General features: G+C 36.3%; 1 protein-coding gene across 10 annotated transcripts in view; it reads left to right on the top strand.

Annotated features, from left to right (window-relative positions):
* The window catches only part of NfI (Nuclear factor I), a 473,509-nt gene that overhangs the window by 93,676 nt on the left and 351,950 nt on the right, over positions 1 to 27,883 (top strand). The gene's annotated exons all lie outside the window — the stretch shown is intronic.

Raw genomic sequence — 27,883 nt, 5'->3', positions numbered from 1 at the left:
CTCAAGAACTAATGGCAGGTCAGGTTTATGTATAGAAGAGTGAGCTGTTTTATTTTTGAAAACTTCTCTGGCTCTCCCCGTCATCTTTCAGCCATTTCGTCTCCTTCATACTTCCTCTCCGTACCTTTTATAGACAGTTCGTCTCCTGTCTGTCTTTTGGCTGTTTCGTCCTTCTGTCTTTAATAGCCAAGCTTGCGCTCTTTATGTCTGGCATCACTCTAGACGAGCTTAAAGTCAGGCTCGGAACAAGCGCCATAGCTCTGTGGTGGGGTGTTGTTATTGTCAGATTAAAAAGCCTTTGTTCTTATCTCGTGTTGTTCATGTGTGTGTTCTGTTATTTCGTGTGACGATAGTTTTCGATGTTACTGGATCGAGGCTCTTGTCATTGCCGGGTTGATTGGTATCATCCTTTTCAGATAAAAGTCTTTGGTTGGTATTATCCTTTTTTAGATTAAAAGTCTTCGATTGGCATTGTCCTTTTGAGATTGAAAGTCTTTGATTGGTTTTGTCCTATTTAGATTAAAAGTCTTTTCCTGTTCGGTTTTTAGTGTCCATCTTAGTTTAATAGTAATGTTGGGTTATTTGAGGCTCAAAGGATTACTTTGGTTTTCCTTTAGTTTTTTTTACTATTTTAATGATAATTGACTTTGTGTAAATATAGGACAGAGCGAGGGATAAACATTTATATATATAGACAAATGACGTTACCTGGATGATAGCCTCTGGCAAATTCTGATGTCATACATGTGGAAAGACCTCGGCATCATTGGGCGGTGCCCATATTCAGTTTTGTTGAAAATCTAAAAAAGATCTTCATAATGGCTAATAGAAATTATTCTTTGCCTGTATCAGCTACTTAAGCCAGTAAATGAGTTATTATTTTATGGCATTCCTTATGGAAATTAGGCTGTGGCAAACATGTTCGTTTGGTCGTGACTCGAATTTCTCAGGAGTTGCATCACTTCCAGGCTTCGTCTTACCTCTAAATATTGTAGGTAAACTTTTCCTCTAAATATTGTAGGTAGGCTTTTATAGCTGAGGAAAAGCGTATAAGGTAGGAAAATCAACTCGTTGTACATATATTTTTATGTGATATATATATATATATATATATATATATATATATATATATATATATATATATATATATATATATATATAAAATCATGAAGCTACAAATGTCGTTTAATATCAATTCACGCTACTTCAGGAATATCACCGAAGGAATTTTTAAGTGATAAATAGTGGCTCAATGGTTTGACCGTCGAATGGAGTCGTTGGAAGGTACTGTGTCGAGGGATCGAGACCCGGCGGTTCCGATCCATTTATCACTTAAAAAATTCCCCTTCAGTGGTGATTCCCCATCGGGGATATTCCCAAAGTAGCGTGAATTGAATATTAAACTACATTTGTAGCTTCATCATTGTATATAAATCACAGTGTGATAAAAATTACTTATAAATATATATATATATATATATATATATATATATATATATGTATGTATGTATGTATGTATGTATGTAAATTATATATATGTGTGCATGTATGTATGCATGTTTTTATATATAAATATACACCAGGTAATTCACTGATATATACAGAGTTCAGAGTTGAATTCTCTCTCTCTCTCTCTCTCTCTCTCTCTCTCTCTCTCTCTCTCTCTCTCTCTCTCTATATATATATATATATATATATATATATATATATATATATATATATATATATATATATATATATATATATATATATATATTCATTCATTTTTAAACTGGGGGAAGATTGCCACGGTTGCAGTCTTATATCCCGAGGATCGTGCAATAACGTCATTCATTGCCACATTGCATTTCGGCCCTATCAGAAAAGGAGTTGAATATGAAAGCAAGTTCTTCTCCAGAACGCCTAAAGCAAATTGCTGTGTATTTTGCTCGCAGCACGTGCTTGTATGGGAAATGGCGCTAGTGAATTTTGTATGAATCTGTAAGCAAATTATGGTTTGGTGGCCACTTTCAGGCTGCCTTATGCCTTCATGCTCGGCACCACAAGTTTGCCTGTTTTTCCTTTGTCATTGTCATGCTAGTTTAACTATCAGTGCTCTCATTTAATTAATTTGTATTTATGTTATTTTAACAGTCCTTGTTCTTATGTGGTTGGTGACTACTGTTCATTTAGGAATAGAAGTTATATACGCACACACACACACACATATATATATATATAATATATATATATATATATATAAATGTATATATATATATATATGTATATATATATATATATATATATTTTTTTTTTTTTTTTTTTTTTTTTTTTTTTTTAGTTACTTTTCATAATGTTGGTTTGTTATCCACCATTCTTGCTAGTCTTAAGTGTTGCGGGTTTTTATACCGATGAGATGCACTCACCTAAGGGAAATTTATGGGCTATTCGTGGCTCAATATTTATTTGAAAGGGCAAAATGTCATGTGCTTCGTTCTTGACAAACAATCATACATTACATTATATATATATATATATATATATATATATATATATATATATATATATATATATATGTGTGTGTGTGTGTGTGTGTGTGTATGTATGTATGTATGTATGTATGTATGTATGTATATACTACAGTAAGCATACACTCAATATACATGTATGGATGTGTGTATATATATATATTTATGTGTGTATGTATGTATATTTATATTACACACACACACACATATATATATATTTATATAATTTAAATCATTTATACGCGACTGTACTAATGCCTAGGGAATTTAATCTAGTTTAATAGTTAAAGTCATATATATACCCTGCGAAGCCGTAAACAAAACAGTCTGATCACTCAAGTCCGACACCGCTTGGGACCTAGTCAAAGGATTTCCCATTCATGTCACAGAACTTCGTCGTAAGGAGAACCTCGAGGCTGTAAAGTTTGAATTAGGTAAGGAAGAGGAGTGATCAGATATGCGGAATCTCGAAGATGTGATCCGACGCTTGTCGGGTGAGAGGCGATGATGCGCGCTTGTTTTGTTGCATAATCAGGGGATACTGTGGATAGGAGTATGTAAAGGTCTGTATGTGCAGTCTTAGTGCACATACATACATACACATTTTAACATATAATATATATATATATATATATATATATATATATATATATATATATTTATTTATTTATTTATTTATAAGTATACCGTTATAGAAATGTTTTGTTGCATAATCAGGGGACACTGGATATATGTATGTAAATATCTGCATATACAATCTTGATTCACACAAACACTCTTACAGATATATATTTTATATATATATATATATATATATATATATATATATATATATATATATATATATATATATATATATATATATATATATATATATATATATATATATATATATATATATATATATATATATATATATATATATATATATATATATATATATATATATACATACACACACTCACTCTCTTATAATCCGCTTACTAAGTCTTGTGCCCGTGAACCTTATCAATAACATGAAATCCTGGTATTGCTTTTGAAAAACATTGGCTGGAACTTTTTATAACGGTGTTTTGCGACCATTCTACTATGGCCGTAAGTATTAGCGCATTAGCAGTCTATCTATAAATTTATAAGGGTCATATATTTGTAACGATATTTGTTATTACAGTTTTTCCGTATGAAATCTTGGATTTTAGAGCACAGAAATTAGTATTGAAGCGTAAACTACCCAGAAGACTTTTCACCCTTGATAAAAAAAGAGAGACATTGTTATTTTATAATTGCAGAGTAGAAGCTTTTTATATGATAATATATCTTTTCTTTCCCTTCTAATTTAAAGAATATAATATTTTTATTTGATCACTTAGAGAAATGAATGTCTCATCCATAGAGAACAATCTTTGGTTTTATTTTCTCACTTATGAGAATAATCAGTTTGAGAACGCCCTGTTTCTCTTCCAGCATAATATAACCTTTTCTCATTCTTCATTAAGGGAAATAGCCATGGTTTCTGTATCACATAGAGAAAAACCATTTACGAGTATCTTAGAGTTCACGGGGTTCACGGACATTGTTTTGTGTGGGGTTAGATGAGGTTGAGCGGGGTGAGGTTAAAGCGTATAACTGGATGTGGGCGTTTACCTTCTGTGGGTCTTGGAACATTACCTGCTCTACTTAATGTATACATGATCATCAACGATAGTGAGTTGGTGGGGTTAGAGTGAGGTTGGGTATTCTCCGTGGGTGTGGATTGAGCAGGGCTTGTCGGTGGGGGAGGGGGAAGGGAGGGGTGTTATGATTTAGCCCTTAGGAGGCGAAAGATTTCTACCCAAAATATTCGTGTTTTGGTTTCAGGAATGGGGTTCAAAAATCGAGGCGACACTACTACACACTTTTATCATTTTTAAGAATACCTTCGTGATTTAGAGTATTGTTTCTTTCGTAATTTGCGTTTCAGTTGGTCTGTAACCTTTCGGGGAGAGAAAACACGTTTTTATTCGAGTTTCAAGAATCGATTATAAATAAATAAAAAAAAAAAAACTCTCGATTGCAAGATATGGAAAGTGGTTTCCATTTCTGAGTGTAGAGTTAAAATGTCACCCCATCGCCCCCTCCTTCCCGAGAGACAACAACGAGTATGACTTGAATGTGCGTTGCGTAACAACCGAAAGGCGGCAAAAAGCAGCAGTAGCAGAAGCAGCAGGAGCAGAGAGAATAGTTGTAAATGGACGACGGACGACGACCTAAGCAGCAACTTAGTGTGCCCAAGAGGTCAAGATGCCGCTAAGGGTGCAGATGTGGTTTTAGAGGAGCAATACGGAGGTCGCTCCGGGCGAAGATTATCTCGTACTACGAGCAAGAAAGACGGAGAGAGAGAGAGAGAGAGAGAGAGAGAGAGAGAGAGAGAAGAAGAGAAAGATATCTCCGACGACTCTGTTGCTTGTTAAAATGCACAATGTAAGATGCCCATCGGCTTAACGCGAATTTTAAAAACGTACGAAGTAAGATTTTTTTTCATAGTTAATCTAGGAATCTAGTGCGTGTGGAGCCTTCGGGGCGATGACGCACTAGCTGATTTAATTTGCAAATTTTTGAGGGAGACGGCTTTTGCTGGTTGGGGGTCTCGAGATTACCTAGAACATGCAGAATAAAAGCTGTAAATTAGATCATACAGAATAAAAGCTGTAAATTAGAACATACAAAATAAAAGCTGTAAATTAGAACATACAAAATAAAAGCTGTAAATTAGAACATACAAAATAAAAAAAAACTGTAAAGGAATTATGGGCGTTACATGTTTAGAGAGGTTATTGGGTTGTGGTGAGGGGTTGAGGGGAGAGGAGGTAGATAAGGGAGGGAGGGAGATGAGAGAACGCTTTAATTCAATTCCAAAGTTTGTCATTTTTGTTGAAAGAAGTAATCTAGAATTTAAAAGAAAGCGAGTGATTGAAAAAGCAGAAAACCAGGTCTCCAAAATAAAAGAAAAACGGAGTATGAGTAATCTATAAAATTAAGGAAAAAGGGGGATGGGAGAAAGAGGGCGGTAGATAACAGAATGCTATTATGCAATTCCAAAGTCTGTCATTTTTGTTGAAAGGAGTAATTGAGAATTTAAAGGAAAGCGAGAGATTGAAAAGCAGGTTATGAGATCCATCAGATGAAAGAAGAATTAAATATGAGTAATCTATAAAATTAATGAATCAAAAAGGGGGAGAGGGGAGATATTAGCTAGTGACCCGAGAGCATCATTGTTTTGGTATTGCCATTCGAGACGCGTCCAAGAGACGAGAAAACCACCATCACACGTTGTGAAATTCCCGCCGGTTGTAAGAGGCTCGCTGAAGGTGGTGGCGCTAAGGTTGTTGAGGTGGACACGAAGACAGGAAAGAGACGAGAAGAGTCGTCCTAGAGTTTAGGGAAGGGGGCGGCAGATAGGAAGGTTGGGAGGTGGGGAGGGGAGGGGAGGGGAATTGAGGCGGAGTTACGAGGAGAGCTTATAGGTCGACCTGAGACGACACACGGGTTGAAAATTCCCTTGCATAATGTGATGTAAGAGACGGCGGTATGATTTAGTAATAATAAACGCTTAATAAAGTGCTTTGTGATTTTGATCTCTCTCTCTCTCTCTCTCTCTCTCTCTCTCTCTCTCTCTCTCTCTCTCTCTCTCTCTCTCGTATGTATATACAGTATATTAAAGTATTACGGTTGTGTTGTAGGAATGCCATATATATATATTTTTTAATCAGCATTATTTTTATAAGTAATAAGTATGCACGCTCAGTATATATATACAATATGGCAGTTATATATAAAAAAAAAGGGTATACTCGTAAGTTCTGCAAAGCATCAATATTATTTCAGGTTACCAATATTTGTAGACCTTGTAACTGCTCCTTCACTCACTGAGTTGCTGCACAGCTTCACACTATCTTCACTCATATAGCCTATCACAGGAGCGTCATCAGCAGTGCGTCAACCCCAACTCGTACGCTTCGCTACAAAATATGATTTAATTTACTTACTAAACTACTAATTTACTTAACTCGGTTCCTGCGGCTGAGTATTAGTGATGGGCGCCAGTTGCTCGTCCACATCAATCTGTCAATCCGATGTTCAGGTTATTATTCCATTCAGACAGAAGAATAGAGATGGAATGATAATTGCCGTATAGTTGCATGTTTTTCTATTGAAGTATTTCCCTCTATCAATCGTTTTTCTACTCGTTTTGTTTTATGCTTTTGGAGATTGACAATTTTTTTATTTATTAGTAAAAGATAGAGAAGATTGAGGGCTGGAGAAATAAGGTCTGTTGTATAAATTGGTGTTTACATCTCTCCTCGGATCATTTCTAGTAAACAGAATCTTGAGGCGTTTATCTCTCTCTCTCTCTCTCTCTCTCTCTCTCTCTCTCTCTCTCTCTCTCTCTCTCTCTCTCTTAGGAGAAAAATTGAATATCACCTCGTTTCCTGAGTCCGTTTCAACTTTTGGTCGGGAATTTTTGTAATAATAATAATAATGATAATAATAGTAATAGTAAGAAATGATAGAGCGTCTGTTGTATTATTATTATTATTATTATTATTATTATTATTATTATTATTATTATTCAATCTGACAGATTAATAATGGGGCTGAACAGGCTATCGAGAGCTCTTTAAGTCAATTATTATTATTATTATTATTATTATTATTATTATTATTATTATTATTTATTATTATTATTATTATTATTACTATTATTATTATTATAAGTGCACCATCATCATGACCTGATCAAATAATTGAAGAATAAACAAGTAGTCGTTCTAACCCTTGTAAGGAAAAAAGCGAGATAATGTGAACCACAAAGACAGAAGCGTTTATGGCAGGTTGCCACCGATGGTATCGTAGTCGAAAGCTGATTTTTGGTTTGAACTTTCTTAGTAAAGCATGAAAGGTCGCAGAGTTTCCTCCTCCTCCTCCTCTTCTTCTTCTTCTTCTTCTTCTTCTTCTTCTTCTTCTTCTTCTTCTTCTTCTTCTTCTTCTTCTTCTTCTTCTTCTTCTGAGGTTCAGAATGGCTTCTAAGAGGGTTTGTTGTTGTGCGAGACGAAGATAAAATGAGGTTTTCGTAAGAGTGTTTATCGGGTGTTTGGCGTTTTGTAAATGGATTATTATTATTTTTATTGTTGTTGTTGTTGATTTTAGTGGTATTGATACTGTCGATTTTGCTGTTATCACAGTTGGTTACCAGCAGTGTAAATGATCGTTAAGACTGTCGTTCTTTTATACATTGTTGTGTTTTCCGTTTTTATTTATTTATTTATATTTATTTGTTGCTTTCTGTATGAGAGGAAATTGCTATTCTCATCAAGTAAAACGACAGAAGGGTCATTGCTAATTGCGTTTCGTGCAACAAATGGCTTTATGCGAGATACAAGCAAGAGACTTTTGTGGAGACAAGAAGAGATTTTGTGTGCAGGTGTGTGAGAGTACAAGGGACTTCTGGGATACAAGAAAGAGACTTCTGGGGTAAAAGAAAGAGATTTCTTGGATGCATCCAAGAGACTTCTGGGATACAAGCAAGAGACGTATTGAGGACAAAAAGAGGCTCTTTCGTGTGCAGATGTTTGAGTACAAGAAAGAGACTTTTGGGATAAAAGAAAGAGACTTCTGGGATACAAGAAAGAGACCTCTGGAATACAAGAAAGAGACTTCAGGGATACAAACAAGACTTGTGGGATACAATCAAGAGACTCTTGCTGTGCATAAGGAGAATTGTGTGTGTGGATGGAGGCCTCACGAAAGATACTTTGATGGAGAGGGTACAAACGAGAGAGACGAGGGGAAACAAGTTTGTGGGATGCAATGATGCCCTCGGGGATACATGTAAGATGTCAAGAGAATGCAAACTAGAGAATTTGTTTTATACAAGATGGAGAGGTAGTTTACAGGAAAAGATGTTTATGGTAAATGAAGTGAAATCTTTAAATGAGTGCAAATGAGTGAATGAGGTGGAAGTCACAAACTTGATTTTTTGATCTTACAAAGGCATAATCTACATATGTATGTAAGATAGACCTGGAAGATACAGACGGGCCTACAGTGGACATAAACAAAATACATTAGAGGATTCAAACAAGAGAGCTATAACACATCATAAGCAAGATTTTAGTGGCTATGACTAACAAATCGAAGTATGCAAACGAGAGTTTAGAACTTTAGATTGATATAAATGATTCTGAATGATATAAGGAAGAACATCTGGGCGGTATGTGCGAGAGGTGTCAGGATGATAAAAGCTATATTTTTTGAAGGAGACAGGAAAAGACATTTTGTTGGATAAAAGTAAGACTTGGAGGACGCAAGCGAGACACTTTCGATGGATACGAAATAGACTTTTTGGGACATACCACAGGATTCACCTCTTTTTTCTTTTTCTTTTTCTTATTTTCCTATCGCCAAAGACGGGTCTTTTAATCCCGAGCCACCATGGAATCCAGTTTTCGGGAGTTCAGCTACAATGGAATGAAGTTTTGGGGGCGAACTGAATCCTCTGGGAAATTCGCTTATTTTCGGGGATTTCCTCCTGCTTTCATAAACTGTAGCAGAAGCTTCATGGGTGAATTTGTGTTTTCATATAATGTTGTAAACACTTTTATAAAATCTTTGGTGTAACTTTTAATTTTTTAAAAAGAAATTCGTTCGTATTCCTGCGCAGCAGCATAACACAATTGGATTAACTTTTTTGATAATATATCAGTATATATTTTCAGTCTCTGTTAAAAAAGGGAATAGTGGTAAGAAGTGACTTGTTATGATCTTGTTTATATACCTGAAGTAACCATTTCTCTCTCTCTCTCTCTCTCTCTCTCTCTCTCTCTCTCAAGGGTCGAGAAGGATCAAAGATTAGTAACGATATCTTGACGAGAGAGAGAGAGAGAATAATTTTTAATAATTAGAACATCTTTTATGGTATTTTAATGCCCACACAGTTTTGTCGGCGATAACCGTAGCTCTGCTGACAATTTTCCCTCAACACACGTGTATATATATCAAGCTAATGTGACTCAAGATGGGGGAACTTTGGTTTATATTCCAATAACGTATTCGACAAAACATAAAAAAAAAAAATAGAGGAAAAGGGTTGGTAGACTGGTCGTTAACGTGAGTACTATAACTTTAGGATTGAGTGTATCATAACTAGGTAACAGAATATTTGTCGTAGTAGTTATTAATGGAACAGAATAACAGAATTGTTTGTAATGAAGGTCAGTTGGTCTTAATAAGACACTGTTCGATTTATCGTGGAAGGTTACTTTTCATGTCAGAAGTTAAATGGTTCAAAACTCCGTTTGTAGTAGCCCGGTGTCAAGTGTATTTATAATGTAATTGCGCAAATGAAATGTAGCTAATTCATGTATATTAAATAGTAACATAGGATAAAATGAAAGAAAGAAATTTTTTATTTCTTTTGAAATTATTAAAAAAAAAATTATTCTTAAATTTTTATGATTCTGAAATAATTTTTTAAAGGAGATACGGGCAGAAAGCATAAAAAAAAGGATTTTTCTGGACCCCATCTCACTGTATGCCATCGTATTTTTACGCTTAGTTATGAAATCAATGGTCACGATTCTCTTGATTCCAGGGTTTCCAGGATTTAGTGATCAGATTAGAGAATTCGTTAAGTTGAAATTTGCAAACTACTGTTATACTTCATGCAAAATTCCATGGGAAGAAAAGATACAGACGCCTAAACTTTCTCAATTATTTATATTTATATATATATATATATATATATATATATATATATATATATATATATATATATATATATATATATATATATATATATATATACACACACACACCATATATATTTAAATATACGAATATATATATATATATATATATATATATATTTATATATATATATATATATACATATATATATATATATATATATATATATATATATATATATGTATATGCATATACACATACATACACACACTCATATATGTATATTTAGATATATACTGTATATAGTATATATATGTATATATGTATGTGTGTGTAAATTTATATGATTATTATTATTGCATAGTTAAGTAGGAATGTGCAAGTTGCCTTATCCAAGATGACTGACGAATAATTGTCAGATTTAGATATAGTTTGTCAGTACAAAATTATAACTCGTCAGCCGCTGATATATCTGCGACAAACTATCCGTGGGTCAGATGATAACGCCTCTTGTATTATGCAGCGGAAAAACTAATGTTAATAACTCCAGTTATATTATACAACGAAAAAACCAATATTAATAACCCCAGCTGATGCTCGCAACAGACTTCTAAAGCATGTTACAAGTTCTAGGAAAGGAAATTTTCTTCACGGGCCGCGGCGTCATCCGTACGCGTACCCATTTTTCTTCTTCCATTTTTTTTTTTCCCCTGGGTCTTGGGAACGATATGAGTTCGTAAACTCTCGTTGTAAAGTTTTCGCTTGTGATGCTGCGAAGAAGAAGAAGAAGAAGAAGGAGAAGAAGAAGATGCAGGTGGCTCGTCCGTCTCCTCCCGCGATTCCCTGAATATGGCCATGACAGCGTAGCTTGGTCCTATGTGGTCTTGTGCCTTTGTTGCGCATGTGCGTGTGTTCTCGCTGCTTGTCTGTTGTTGCTTGTGTAACCTGTCCGTCAATCAGCCTTAGTATTCTTGCTTTTAGAGAGAGAGAGAGAGAGAGAGAGAGAGGGTCGGGAGCTAGGAGCTCGAGGTAAGAAACAACAGAGAATGGACAACACGATAAAATTCATGCAAACGAGAGAGAGAGAGAGAGAGAGAGAGAGAGAGAGCTGCAGGAAGAAGAAATTGAGGGCTTATACACGTGTGTACACACGCACACGCACTCACAATGGTCATGAACTAGGTGAAGACCGACTTTTTTCTCTTTTCACTCACCCAGGGGGGTCGTTGGTTGACCGTTTACTGTTACGATTTTAAAACCTCGGCGCGTTCCTTATCAGTATTCCATAGGTAATTCATGAGCCATTTGCGCATGCGCCCGTAATGCAAGGAAATGGTCGCATTACTTAAGAGACGACCGGCGATGTGCGTTTGAACGCAGCGAGAGTGGTTCCAGAATTCCTAATGCGTTTTGTGTGCGTGCGTGCTTGCGCGCGTGCAAGCGTGTATGTGTGTGCGTATGTGTGTGTGTGTGTGTTTGTAGTGCGAGCCGGTGTCCCCACAATGTGACTTCAAGGGGATCATTGTCGTTTCCCAAGGACCGAATATCTGGATGCCTTCTGCCAGCTGTATATAGTAATATAGTTTTTTTTCTTCTTCCCGGTGAAGACGTTGGGGAATGTTGTTCCTCCAGGAGAGAGAGAGAGAGAGAGAGAGAGGTCCTGCGTCTTGTTACTCTTGTGTGAGATCAGGTATCGGAAAGCGGGGCAGGATTGGCCATCGGAGTGGTTTTGGCATCGTCGTCGTAATACCCCCTGCAAGGGTTAGCCGGAGCACATACCACAACCACCAGTGGTCCACCACCACTACTACTACCTACTACTACTATTACTACTACTGCTCTACTACTACTCCTATTACTAGTTGCTTATATATTCAGTAATTTGTGCCGGTAGAGCAAGAGAGGATTTGAAGAGAAAGGTTGGTTAGCAGCAGCAAGGTGACCTGGTAGTAATTGTATGACAAGTATTTGTTATGCATGCATTTGCATCTTTGCTTCTGCCGAGAGAGAGAGAGAGAGAGAGAGAGAGAGAGAGAGAGAGAGAGAGAGAGAGGTGATGAACCTGAAGCCGGGTCAAGCGGTACACAATGCTCACCAGGTGTGGTTGTTGCATTTTTTATTTTTTTTTTTACGTGGTAGTGGTTGTAACAGCGTCCAGTTCCTTCATGGATGACAAACCTGTCAAAGGCTCCTGACGGAGATGGGCATCAGTGCGTCAGATGCAGAGTTGGGTATTTCTTCGGTATTCCGTCAGTAGTATTGGCTTCGCGGAAGTTTGTTGTTAGCTTTTTGGAGAGAGAGAGAGAGAGAGAGAGAGAGAGAGAGGAGAGAGAGGAGAGTTTGTCATAAAATTGTTTACTTAAAACAACTGAGGATTCATGTTTACTTGAGAGAGAGAGAGAGAGAGAGAGAGAGAGAGAGAGAGAGAGAGAGAGAGAGAGGCTTTGTCATAAAATTGTTTACTTCAACAACTTGGGGATTCATGTTTACTTGAGAGAGAGAGAGAGGTTTTGTCATAAGATTGTTTACTTAAACAACTTGGGGGGATTATGTTTACTTGATTTCGTGTTGTGAAGGATAAGTCATTGAGATGCTTATTTTGAAGAGTTTGCGGACTGCATGCATTTATGCACGTTCATTTTTTGTTTTTCGTGTTGATGACCTTCGCTGTTTTGAATGATGGTAATTCAGTTGTATATTTGATATGTATGTATATACATGTATATATATATGTGTATGTGTTTGCACGAGGTAAAACTTTATTAAATGTGACCGACCAGCACGTGACATTTGACTTAAACATCAAGTGGTCGACCAGCCACATGCGCAGTGATAGTGTGTGCTTGAATGAAGGTATTGTGCCCTAATTTACTTAAAAGCACAGTGGGCTCATTCCTGTTCATCAGATGTAAAGTGTGATTGTGGCAGGGGCCAATGTCTTGTTTACGTCTCTAACAGGGGTGGCTCCTGACAAAAAACAGCCGAACGGTTTCTGCCACGTCCATAATTTATAAAAGCTGAATCGTGAATGTACCCGTTGAACCCCAAAGTAAATTTATATAAAATGCCTTCAGTAAGACGTATTAGTTAAATTTCATGTGATAGGCAAGTGAACAGTAAATAATTCTGTTCGAATACATATATATTTAAATTTGTTTTTTGGGGGGGGGGTGATATTCGCTAACACATTTTGCAATTATATATTATATTTCATCACACGATATCAGTTTTCTTTTGCCCAACGTTATTATTGAAAGATTTAGCGATCCCGCAGTTGTCTGCAGGTCAGCCTTTGAACTTTGGCCAGATCATCTGATGGGTATAACACATATCCCCACATCATGGTTTTGTATGTGGTTTCTAAAGGTGGATATTGTGTCTTTTGCTGGAGTCCTTCAGCATGAAGGAAATGTTTAGTTAAATACATATAAAAGTATGACTGCGTATTTGTGTCTGTAGGTAGAATCTTGGGGCGGCCTTAGGAAGTGTAATTTCAGACGAGCGAAGAGAAATATGATAACATGTCATAGAAGAAAGGACTAATTGAAAATGTAAATTTATAAATTATCCACTGCATTGGCCAAGATTCGGTTACCTTTTAACATTGATCTTGAGGATTCACTGTAGGAATCAACAACCATTAAATGTGGGGACCAAGGAAGGTGTTGTATGCTTTGAAAGGTGTTGTATCCTTTGCCGAAGACAATGGAAATACCCGTGTCTTTAAACAGATAACGGAAGCCGCTTACGGAAATGCTGCTGTTTGACCTCGGGTGGGAGGTCACGTAGGGGTCTTTCGGGATAAGAGGTTGTTTTAGGATGCGCAGCGCTTAGGTCGACCAAGTGTCTTGACCTGCAGAAGAGAACCTGTCGAAGTTCGCGTGTAGAGCAAAGAGTAGAAATCAGAGGATTGATGAAGTAACAGTAAGAATGAATAAGGTATAAAGATCAAAGGTAAAATACAAATTGTGAAATGGATTTTAATTTAGGTAAAGTCCTTTCCGCAATCACCCATGAAAGAATGTAGTGAATACTGAAGGAATTTCGACAACCAGCAAAATTAGAAGCACGCTCTGAGGTATATAAAGACGCATGGTAAAAATGCTTGTAAGAATTATTTATAGAGTTTGATTAAAGCCTCGAACGAAACAGTAACAGATAACAACGGCCAAAAATAGCGAAGGAAATCAAGAATAAGTCGCACGAAGGTCTGAAGTGCCGGCGGTAATCTTGCCGTCACTCCATCCGTCAAGTAGATGTCAATCTTATCATGTAAGATGCCATAGTAGGAACGAAGAATTGCTGTGAAGATAAATAGTCGTCGTGTGGCTTCTCGGGTCCATCATTGGTAGTAATAGTATTAGTAGGAGTAGCAATAGGTTTTACCACTATCAACGAATTTTGGGGAAGTTGTTCGCGCGCGTGGGTGTGTGTGTTTGTGTGTGTGTGTGTTTGTGTGTGTGTGTTTATGGAGCATGTCTCGGCAATGAGTGATTTGATGAAAATTAGCAAATATATTTTACAGGTGGCCTTCGAGTGGTGGTCAGTTTTTGGGAGAATTCGGGTGTTAAGATGATTTGGTATGTCAGAGATTGAGGTTTTTCAGCGATTTAGATATATTTCATAGCCAGCCTTATATTTATGGCATCCTTTTCACATTGCGTGTTTACTGTTCATCTATAATGAATTCTTATATTCATTGGTACGTGGCACAGTTATATGTTCCATTTTATTATACTTCTATAAGAAAAGAAGTCTCTGTATGTAATCAAATTTTTTTTATCGTTTAGGAGTAATGCAAATGATCTTGTATAGTGTCCTAATAATCTTGATAATTTTAGGATTTTGTCAAAGAGTTTTTGCCAAAAAAAATTTTTGCTGCAGAAATCGTAGTAACAGTGGGAATTTGCAACCAACCTGACTTGATAGTGTCTGTGACGTCATACAGATTTATAAGATTTTACAAATAGGAAATAAAAAAAAGAAAGACTTGAATGGGGAAGAAAAAAGTGAGTGGTGAAGGGTTTTCTTAAAAAAAAAAAAAAAGGAATGGTGAGGGGTTTTATTTTGTTTTCAAACAAGAAAAAATTAATTAAACGGTGAAGGGTTTCCTCTATTCTTTTTTCAAAAAAGAAAAAACAATAATGGTGAAGGGCTTTCTATTCTCTCTTTTCAAAAAAAAAAAAACCAATGAAAAAATAAAAAAAATTGAATGGGGAAGGTGTTCTTGTTTCTTTTTTCTTTTTTCAAACAAATAAGGGAGTACGCAAAAGCAAAGTATCTGTGGAATTTCCCTGAATCACATTGCTTTGCCAATTCATGATCAGGAGGAGTAAAGGAGACAAGTTGAACAGGTTGGGCCATCTGAGGCTGGGGCGGTGGGAAAGGGGTGGAGCTAAGTGAACATGCAGTGCCCCTTTGGGTATGTTAGCAAGGGGGCCATTAGGAAAGTTGTCGTTCCGGGTAGTTCGTTCAGTCCTCAGAGGAGACAAAGCTTCGTGATGGCTATGGCTTGGAATGTTAGGATATTTTTAAGAGTAGTGTAGAGTCTATTTCTTTGTGATGCGTATGGTTTGTAAAGGTTAGGAATGAACAGTGCACAACGGTTTTGCTGTGTATGATTTTTAAATGTTTAAAATCGTTGCAGAAATTATGTTAGCATTGACTTGTAATTATTTTTTTATGGACTTTATTTTACTCTTTCGAATAAAAGGACTTTATTTTATTCTTTTGAGTAAAGCTATTACCCACCGCCTCAGTGCACAACGGTGTTGCTGTGTATAATTTTTAAATGTTTAAAATCGTTGCAGAAATTATGTTAGTATTGACTTGTAATTATTTTTTATGGACTTTATTTTACTCTTTCGAATAAAAGGACTTTATTTTATTCTATTGAATAAAGCCATTACCCACCGCTTATGTGAAAAGCCTCTGGAATCGTAATTAAGTTCTACATCTCCAGCTTTTTTTTTCTTGAAAAAAAAAATGGTTAGTATTAACTTATAACGTTTTTATGGGCTTTATTTTTTTTCTTCTGAATAAAGCTATTAGCCACCACTTATGTGAAAAGCGTCTGGAATAGTAATTAAGTTCTGCATCTTCAGTTTATTTTTCGTGAATACCTTTTTTTCTAAGAGTGCCTCTTGCAGCAACACATTGTTTATTTTATTGGCGTGCGAGATTCGACAACTCAAGTTAATGGCGAGTTGTACAGGCGAATGTAGCAAAGGCGTTGGTGTATCTGTTTATTTCTTCATTTGCAACACAAAATGTGCTTTCCGGTAAGTTGTCGCACAATCGATTCTTATTGCGGTCAGAGGAGAATAATGATTTGCGAATTTTAACAAGCGCCTCTCTCTCTCTCTCTCTCTCTCTCTCTCTCTCTCTCTCTCTCTCTCAAAGTTCCTCGTTGGACGAATCGGTAGTTTTAGGCTGGCATTCTGCTAGGCCCGGGTTCGAGTCTCCGGCCGGCCAATGAAGAATAAGAGGAATTTATTTCTGCTGATAGAAATACATTTCTCGGTATAATGTGTATCGGATTCCACAATAAGCTGTAGGTCCCGTCGCTAGGTAACCAATTGGTTCATAGCCACGTAAAATAAGTCTAATCCTCCGGGCCAGCCCTAGGAGAGCTGTCAATCAGCTCAGTGGTCTGGTTAAACTAAGGTATACTTACTTTTTCTCTCTCTTCATAATTACCGTAATTATTTTTAATTGTTTTATATCGTTTTCTATAAGATTTTGCACACGTCCTTTTCATTGTTCGGCTGGACTGGAACTGATATTGGAATCGTTCGGATCTTTCCTGGATAGTGTCCCAAAGGGATTTTCGGGGATAAGTATCTAGGACTAATATTTAGAGCCTCGATGGCTCAGTCAGTTACAGCAGCAGCTTCGGACTTCGTAGAGGTCTGTGGCGCGGGTTCAAATCCGCAGCCGACTGATCAGAGAGGCAGACACTTTGCTATCCGTGTAGACATCCCGGGATTATATATGTAATCAACGGATAGATTTGCTTAAAAAGCAAATGGGTGTTACAGACTAAATACACACACAAAACAAAGCCACTACAACACCTTCTAAAAACATAACAAACATCTCACACGTCTCGAACTCTCGCCCTACCCGCGCAACAACTTCTCGCTGCTGGGAAGAAGGGCGTTGGGTCGGGTATGATACATGAAACATACGCTACCGGGGTCTAAGCGATGTCAGGCAGGGCAGCCGATCGAGACTACAGGTCTACCCCAAAGCCAAATCAAAAGTCCTTCAAAAGAAGGCATCGTGCTTACCCCATACAAAAATGGGAAAAAAGCACGTTAAAAGAAGAAGAAGAAGTATCTAGGACTAATATTTCTTGGGGGTCACTATCTTTATAATATTTACAGTCTTATTTATGTAAATTTCGGTCATTCCCAACGGGCTTGTACTAAACACTGTCTAGGAAAGATCCAAATTTTCCATTGACGGGATTCTGATCATTTTGATTTACACGTTGAGCCGGTGGGGCGGTGGAAAAGTCGGATATGTCCCATTCCTTAAAATTTGGGAATCAGGGAACACAAAGGCAGGAAGAAAGTACGAAAAATTAGACTATCTAAACTATAAGGCATTAACTGAAATCGAAGTCGTCCAGTCAAACAGAATGTAGAGGCTGGAAAGATGTACAGTAGTTCATATAGATTTCCCAGTATGTGATCTTTTATGTAATTTGTCTGCATGTATATAGAAAATCAACAAAGAGTTGCTCCTCTTGTGAAAATCAAAGAGCTTTTACGTTGTTTGTATGCAAACACGCTATATATATATATATATATATATATATATATATATATATATATATATATATATATATAATATATATATATATATATATATATATATATATATATATATATATATATATATATATATATATATGTATATATATATATGTGTGTGTGTATATATATATATATATATATATATATATATTATATATATATATATATTATGATGTTATGATGTATGTTGTGTGTGTATGTATTTAAGTAGGTGCATCCTTGAAATGATTATACCTTGAGTGCGTGTCCTTGCATCTTGCATTTCCCATCCGGTATTTACAAGAAAAGTCCGTTTCCCCTCCCCTCCCCCCGTCCACCCTCTTCCTTCCTCCCCACCACCCATGATTCATACATACCTGTTGCTAGACTTCGCAAAGTCTTTCCCCTCTCTCCAGTTATTGACACTTCGTAGTTCGTCCGTTGTTTATCGGCACTTCTCTATTGTCTGGTGTCTGTTACCTAGGTCACCATTGTTATAGAGATTTTTTCCCACGATGCGCACTTTTTTTTTTTTGGTGTTTAGAGTCCTTTCGTTTCATTTTATTGTCCTTGTAGGTTTTGGGTGCTTTTGTTACGCCCATGGTGGCTGGTATGGTTTAGGTGCTTTTGTTCAGCTTTTGTTTCCTGGGAAATAACCGCAGTATGAAATTAGGGGGTTCTCTCTCTCTCTCTCTCTCTCTCTCTCTCTCTCTCTCTCTCTCTCTCTCTCTCTCAGAAAATAGCCTCATTGTACAATTGGGTATCTCTTTCTTTTGCTTTTGTTGTGTAGCAAATAATCTGTGTGATTAGGGAATCTCTCTCTCTCTCTCTCTCTCTCTCTCTCTCTCTCTCCACGAATTCTTGTTGTCATTCCTGTTTTTCTTAATCGTACCTTTGTTTCATTGTACCGTCTTCCTCAGCTGACTGCCAGGTCTCATAATGGTCACAAGCCACTTGTACCAGACCTCTGTGGTTTGTTGCCGATATTATCAACACTTGGAATGTTTTACTAAGCAGACGCCAGGTAGATAAAAACCGATTAGTTAATCAGTTTTACAAGGCAAATTTGTTGAAGCTTCGCTTAATTTACTTTAATCCATCTTGGGTTTCCCTTTATTTTTCAGTTTCCTGAATTTGATTCCCCTTTAGTGTTCTCTTTTTTCTCTCGTCTCCGTTTCTGCTTTATTTTTACGTTTTACGATTTTTCCTTCGTTAGTTTCCTACTTTTCATACTTTAGCGGTACTTGTAGCCTTGCATGAATTTCTTGTATTTTGTAGCGGTTGAATTTTGTATTCCCCTTCGGGTTATATACTCAGTAGCATCTAGGTTACACTCAGTAGCATTATGCATTTATAAATCTTCTGAAATACAGATGATGACACATTCATTCCCTTACGCATATATCTCTCATATATGACTTAGGTCCATTTTTCGCTTTAATTAAAAACCAGTTTCTCGGCTCTTAGGAAAAAAGATCGTTGTACCTTTTCTGTGCTCTTTTATCATTATAGTAGTAATGAAAAACAAACAGGTGGGTGACATGTCTCTCTTACATCGAGCCAGAATTAATTGTTTTCTTGTGTTCTTGGGACAAGGCCCATAGGAGTAACAGTATATAAATGTTCTCTCTCTCTCTCTCTCTCTCTCTCTCTCTCTCTCTCTCTCTCTCTCTCTCTCTCTCTCTCTCTCTCTCGCTTGTCATCGTCTCATTTGAAAGTCTCGTCTGCCTCCGAATGTCTTCTTGATTTCATACAGCTTTTTTACAAATGATTCTCTCTCTCTCTCTCTCTCTCTCTCTCTCTCTCTCTCTCTCTCTCTCTCTCTCTCTCTCTCTCTCTCTCGTGTCATCGTCTCATTTTAAATTCTCATCTGCCTCGGTACCTATGTCTTCTTGATTTCATGCAGCTTTTTTTTTTTTTACAGATTACTCTCTCTCTCTCTCTCTCTCTCTCTCTCTCTCTCTCTCTCTCTCTCTCTCGTAAATTATCCACCCCATCTTCTCACTCTCTTTCCTTTCTTGATTTGTCATCACGGCGCTGAATGGCCTCCATGATCTAAGTGTCGGAACTTCGGTGCTAAATCCCATACACCTTCGGTCTCACGTTCTCATTTTTCCATATTTCACCATTTAATTTTCATTCATTTTCATTTCCTTTATTTTCCTCTACGGTCAAGATTTATATCTTGTGAGGATTGACAATTGTTTCGTCTCATTTCTTGGTCACAAAGTGATCGTGTTTACTTCGAATTGTTGATAGCATTGTTTTTGTTATTGGCATTCTCTCTCTCTCTCTCTCTCTCTCTCTCTCTCTCTCTCTCTCTCTCTCTCTCTCATATCACCTTTTATAGTCTTACCTTTCTGTCCATTTATGGGTCTTCTGGGTGCCTGTCACTTTCACGGTTTTATTCTCTCTCTCTCTCTCTCTCTCTCTCTCTCTCTCTCTCTCTCTCTCTCTCTCTCTCTCTCCAGTTGTATGATCATGATAAAGTGGCACTAGTTCATCGTTGTAAGTTTGAGGGTAATTTTAGTTTTTTGTTTTTAGTTTCGATGTATGTCAAATGATTTTGATGTAATCTGATCTGGGAGAATGCCTCTCAGTGATGTAAAGTATTTAATATCTTCATCCTGTTTTTAATATGATTGTAACTATATTATCAAAGATTACTGTAAGGTAAGAGATTGTCTAGACTGCAAGTCTCTGTCATAGGGACGTTACGTACTGCTCTAAAGCTCGTAATACGGGAGCCAGTGATGAGTGAAGCTCCCCTGGACTGGACAATGGCAGTTCATTAACTTTGGATTATTGTAGTTACAGAAAAAATAAATATGTGGATAACATTACCTTTTATACCGCAGAATATGTGAGCGTAGGCTGTAAACCATAAATAACGCAAAACTTTGCAGCCTCATGTACGTATTAAATTTAGAAAAAGGCTCTCTCTCTCTCTCTCTCTCTCTCTCTCTCTCTCTCTCTCTCTTCTCTCTCTCTCTCTCTCTCTCTCTCTCTCTTTCAGCCTCCTTTGATAATCGCGACTCACTCGCCGTTCTCAGATCTTTAAAGTATTTTGACATCTGTCTACATCGATTAGATTTAAAATATGAAATTCAGCTTTGTAAGTGATCAGGACATTGGAAGTAGCTTAGTTGACCTTGTTTCAACACGATACATTTTTTTTTCAGTGACCATGATATTGTACGAGTTTATATTGCAGAAAATTATTAAATGAAACAAAAAAGAAAAAAGAAAAAGGATCGAGTTTGATGGGCAAACACTGGGGAAGTGATAAAACAAACACTGCCGTTTTCAGCAGCGTAATTTCTCTCTCTCTCTCTCTCTCTCTCTCTCTCTCTCTCTCTCTCTCTCTCTGAAAAAAATTTAGTCTTCCGTTTAACGGCTGGTCTATTTTAATTTTGGAATACAAACGGCATTGCTGTGAGTTACCGAACCGCGTAACTGGTGAACTTTTAACAAATCATTTTTACCCATATTGTTTTATTGATATTATGGGTAAAGTTAAAGAGGAATTGCGCACGCCAGTGTAGTTCCCATAGACAAAAATCATCATGCAACAACGTTTTGTTGAGTATGTTGCCAATTAATGTTTTACACTGATTTATTTATGCGTTAGAAACGTTTTGTTTTGATTTTAGAAAGGTTTCAGTGCTATCGGTATTGTATTTTGTTTGGTGTAGCGAAGGATTTCAATGTTTATATGAAAATGATCAGGTGTTGATGAGGATTCATATTTGTCAAGGTCGTTCTCAAGCTCCTCCCACAGCTAGGCCACCAAACATTGATTTCGTGGGTGATGGTCCCATCTTTTCCTGTGAGAGACTGCAGTTCTGTGTAAAATGGTTATTTGCCCAATTGTGACGTGATAAAGCTGACAAAATGGAAAGCATCCCAGCACTGTGTTTAAAAATGAATTGGGTGTTTTAGATTCGCACTTGACATGGCCAGATTCCATGACGCAGATATACAGTAGCAGTTTCATGGGGGTAGGTAGCCTTACCCTGAAAGTTAGACTTCGTAGTTTACAGAACTAGAAATCTGGTTAACGATTTGGTAGTGTTAATACAAGTCGTAAGCCTTTAAGCACTCATGCCTTCAGGCGCACACACACACACACACACACACACACACACACACACATTTATATATATATATATATATATATATATATATATATATATATATATATATATATATATATATACATACATACATATATACAGACATATATATATATAAACCGGCTCAGTGGTCTGGGTAAACTATTTTAATAATAATAATAATTTATAACACGTATATATTTATTAACTTCTAACTCATTCCTTTTCTACTGTGCTTCATTTTCCGGTGGTTTCTTACTTCTAGGTTTGGTCAGCTCTGCTCCTCCATGTGAAACTTCATTTTTTCTAGCTGTACACTTCCTTGTCGTGTGGCCTAATCTTGGAACGTGAAATGTGCAGTGATCTTGAGAGAAATTATCCTCTCTCCAGAGTTCTTGGCGGTGATGCGTAAAAAACTGTCGGTGTTTTAAGGTTCATTGGGGAATTTGCACGCACATAATTCTATTTAGGTGATACGGGGATGCGTAGAAGCTATGATTGAATGTTTTATGAAGAACTTTGATCGAGGATACTTTTTCCATAACTGAAATTATTCTGAGCCAATAACGCTTTTTTTTCCCATGCGTTGTTTGGTATGTATCAACCAAGCAATCATTCCCTCACTCAGTGTCATCTGTCAATCCCACGCAAGCTGAGGCTGTGGGGATGCTGGATAGAGGTTAGTGCATAAACTTCCTACGTCCGCCAACATCGCAGCATCGGAAACTTGCAGATCGTGTCATGTTGAGTCCAGCTGCCGTAAACCTGTTCATTTTGTACCCCTTTTAATGAATGTTATTTGGGCTCGGTAATGTGTATCGTTACAGTTAACGGTTATATGTTTTCACGAATGCTACTGCCATTGATTTTCATTGTGTGTTAATATCGTTATCATTATTATTGTTATTATTAGTATTGTTAATGAGGCTGATATTGTTTTTTATTGTAAGGGTTAGTTTTCCCGTAATTATTTATCATAAACATTGATGATACTGGCACTATTATTATTATTTTTATTTTTATTATTATTCAAGTCTTCCTGAACGCCATTATCCTGGTGGTGATGTGGGGCATTATCATCATAATTCATCGAAGGAACATTACTGTGTGGAGGGGTGAGGGGGGCGGGGGCGTTGATTTTCAGCCCCCTCCGGGTCCATGACTTATGACTAACTTTATGGCTAATTTAACCAATGTTTATGACTTTGGTGATTAGGAGGCACTCTCTCTCTCTCTCTCTCTCTCTCTCTCTCTCTCTCTCTCTCATTTTAGATTTACGTAGGTGTTTTGATTATTTTTTTTATCTTTAATATCCGAGATATACTCTTATTGGTAGATGAACTGTGTGTGTTTTACTGGTACCTTACTAAGATCGTTATATTGTTTGGACCAGGTATCCTTTCTCCCAAAGAGGTTGTCATTATAATTACTTTCTGTAAATGCTTATAAATTATGTATTATCGGTTGTTCTCAGAGTTCGTCCATTATTTAAAATTCACCCGAAAGTATTTTTTATCACCTTGGATTTTATCTCGTCCTTTAATTTCATTCTTCGTTGTCATCAGAGTTTACTCATTCCAGTTTGTCTCTGTTCATATAACTCGCCTATTTACATTTTAACGATTTAGTTCACCCATCCGTCATCACTGCAAGTACATCCAGATATATAATTTTTTTTTTTAAATACTCTTTGGAATAGATACTGACATATTCATGTTATCGTCTGAATTCCCGTCATTGTATGTTATCTTCGTAGTCTCATCCTTTCTGTTATTCTTATCACAACTCTAATTCTTATCACAACAGACGTCACCTCTTCATCGTCCGATAAGGTTGTAGATTTCTCTCTTCACTCCCGCAGGTCAGAGTGCTTATTCATTTAGGGGATTTTAACATTAGAAACTGCAGATATTTATTACTATAATCATCAGCATTCTCCCATTTCATACAGGTCCCCGTTCAAGTCAGCATTTTCCCGAGATGTAACCGAGTACTGGGACCTTTCCCTGAAAAAAGCTGGACGCCATATCTTAAAAACTAACCATAGAATTTTCTTGAAAACAGTCTCATTATGTTTCCCAAGCCCGATCTTCTTGAGATATATATACTATATATAACATAATCTAACCTAACGTAACCTAACCAAGTGGCATGGCAAAAAACGGGGGCTGATGCAATACTAGCATACATCTTAGGAATTTGAGTCCCGTCACCGTCTTTGGGACTTAACGTATTCTCGTGTGACACCAATTTACCTGTTAGGCAAATTAGCTTTTTTCTGCATTGCACAAGGTTGTCTCAAGACTTTTTTTTTTTTTTCAAGATTCATTAAGAGTTCAATTGTAATTATGGGGATTATGAAGTTAATTCGATACAGTGGTTCCTTTTTAAGTCTTTCGTGATGGCGAGGATAGTAGTACTTTACAAACGGTAATTGGTAATGTTACTTACATTGATTTATTTACTCTGTGTTTTCAAATTATGAATATTTTAAAACTTGGTTTATTATTTATTTTTTGTATTTTCAGTCCCATTTTATCTCGTGTAACTAATGATTTGGAATTGTTCTGCGAACAGAAAGTTTCCTTTGTGGTGCTCCAATTTTGAGAGTTGCATGACTACCATTTTATTAAATCTTGTCTGTTCCTTTATTTGTCCTATCGTCTTTTTATAACATATTTTGATGTTTATTATTAAATTATTCCTTATGTCACCTGGCTAAGTTACTCCTTTGTATCTTTATATGGTTTTCATTCTTTATTCTTCAGTTTCAATATATAACGCTACAGTACTATGGTGACGGATATCAATTGTTTTTAGGTCATTGTAATATATCTAGTTGAATATTTTTTTTTACTTCGATTTGGATGGAGATTGCTCTGACTTGCTGGATTTATGGGGTCTAAATACAAGTGATCTCACTGTAAGTTTCAGGTAATCATGGCGGGACATCTTTCAGTAGCAGATGAAAAACCGAAGAAATTCTTAAATTTTACCCAAATATATTAGTATGCGGGACAAAAGTACCTTGATCTGAGCGTCAGAATGGTAATTAATGGATAATTTTGCGACGCTGAAGCATGCGAGATAACCTAAGTCCGGTCCTATTTCAATACAAATTTATCAATTCAAATGCATGAATGCTCCTGAAATTCATTTCAGAGGTAAAGTGCGTAAAAGCTCCATTTAATGACTCCATACCTCAACGTTTTCTGCGTAAATATTCTTGCCATTAGAGTTGGCGTCTATGATGTTCTTTGGCCCCCTGACGACCGAATATGTTTTTCTGCTGAACTAAAGAGCATTTTCTATTTATTTATGCTAAACCAAAGGGCGTTTTCTTTTTTTTCTGGTAAACTGAAGAACGTTTTCTATTTTTTTTTTATTTTGCTGTACTTAAAAAGCATTTTCTACTTTTTTTCTGGTAAAGAGAATTTTATATCTTTTTCTGCTAAACTGGGGAGATGTATTTTTTCTGCTAAACTAAAGAGCATTCTCTATTAATTCTGCTAAACTAAAGAGCATTTTCTATTTTTTTTCTGCTAAAAAGCATTTTCTACTTTTTTCTGCTAAACTAAAGAAAATTGTAGCTCTTTCTGTTAAACTGAAGAGCATTTTCTATTTTTTTCTGCTGAACTAAAGAGCATTTTAGATTTATTCTGCTAACCTAAAGAGCATTTTATATTTAATTCTGCTAAACTAAAGAGCATTCTCTGTATTTTCTGCTTAACTAAAGAGAAATTTATCTCTTTCTGCTAAACTTAAGAGCATTTTCTAGTTTTTTTCTGCTGAGCTGATGAGCTTTTTCTGCTAAACTCAAGAGCATTTTATATTTATTTCTGCTAAACTAAAGGGCATATTCTACATTTCGTGCCCAAACTAAAGACCATTTTATTATACTTCCCAACTCGAAAGGAGAAAGAAGCCCGACCTCGACGATTTTCTAAAGCAGAAACGAACAAACACGCGCAGCTGATATCGGCTTGTCAGCTCGCTCGATATTTTATGAAACTGCCTGTCTCGGTTGAAGGTTAAATAATTGTATTCTTGTAGGTGACGTAGAAAACATGAGTTTTGGGATGACGTCGCACAAAGCGGGGGCCTCGGGAACTTGTTCAACATAACCGGCTATTTGTATTTGTATTTTACATTCGGTAATTGTGAAGTGAGGCTGCAGACTTTCAGATAATGGAAGAACAGGATGCTCCCGAGTAAGGGGTGACGTACATGCATATGTATATGTATATATAGGTATATATATATATATATATATATATATATATGTGTGTGTGTGTGTGTGTGTGTGTGTGTATATATATATATATATATATATATATATATATATATATAATGAATGTGTATATACATACTGTTACACTCAAATATTCTTGATAATAATAATAATAATAATAATAACAATAATAATAATAATAATGACAACCCAAATTATTCAGATTGACTATACATAGACAGAATGTAGGTAGCGTTTGGCGAAAAGGGAGAATGAACGGCTATTCTAGAACAATACAATTATTAGTATTACGCATAAGAACGGTAGACTTGCGGTAATGTAAACTTAGAGACACTTACAAATAAGAGACCAATAATGAAATAATCCTTTAAAGAAAATTAAATTAAATGATACCTATTATGAAATAAGAGGTCTTTATATAATTTTGTTTAATTGCTCATATTATCTTGCTCCGTGGCGACCGTGGTAGTTGTTGCTCAAGTACACGATGAGATGTTGCACATCATGAAAGGCCTTTTATAAAGCTAGAAATATTGCAAGAAATAAGACGTCGTGTAGGTCGTGTAGTATGCAATATACTATGCCCCTTTGCAGACATTCTCTCTCCACAGTGAAAGAGGAGCCACGTGGAATTCAGTGAAAAATTATTGAATGCTTTTGTTATTATTATTATTATTATTATTATTATTATTATTATTATTATTATTATTATGATTATTATTCAGAAGAGAAACCCTATTCATATGGAAGAAGCCCACATGGACCATTCAAATTCAAACTTCCAAAGAATATGTTGTTCATTAGAAAGAAGTAACAGGAAGTAATGGGAAATGCAGAAAGAAGAGATCACGCATTAAAAAGAAAAAAATAAATTAACAACTCGGTGAATGAATGACTGAACTGCGTAATTTAAGCTGTTCTTTGCAGTTTTGTCAAAATGTCTCTGGTCTTATCGTCCTCCTTTCGTTGTCTGTTATCACTTTCCATTCCCCTTGCTTTGTTCATATTCTGTGATATCGAATACCACGGGCGATTAGAGTTTAGGGTTGGTGTATGGCGAGGGTCTTCATTAAAAAGCAGGAAACTGGAGAGAGAGAGAGAGAGAGAGAGAGAGAGAGAGAAAGCCTGTCTAGATATGAAATTCCATTCAAAGAGATTTTAAAGGGATTTGCTTCTAGCAGTTTAGGTATCGAATGTCTTTCTTTTATTTTGTGGTTGGCGTTTACAGTTATGATTTTTATTTGTCTGTAAAAGGAAACTGTTGAGATGGCTATTTGTCTGTCTGTCCGAATGCACTTTTTCTGTCCCCCCTCAGATCTTAAAAACTATTGAGGCTAGAGGGCTGCAAATTGGTATGTTGATCGTCTACCCTCCAATCATCAAACATACCAAATTGCAACCCACTAGCCTCAGTAGTTTTTTTTTATTCTACTTAAGGGTAAAGTTAGTCATGATCGTGCGTCTGGTACCGCTATAGGTGCC

The sequence above is a fragment of the Macrobrachium rosenbergii genome, chromosome 15, assembly GCF_040412425.1.
Source record: "Macrobrachium rosenbergii isolate ZJJX-2024 chromosome 15, ASM4041242v1, whole genome shotgun sequence".
NCBI lineage: Eukaryota > Metazoa > Arthropoda > Malacostraca > Decapoda > Palaemonidae > Macrobrachium > Macrobrachium rosenbergii.
This window is presented reverse-complemented; position numbering and strand designations above follow the sequence as displayed.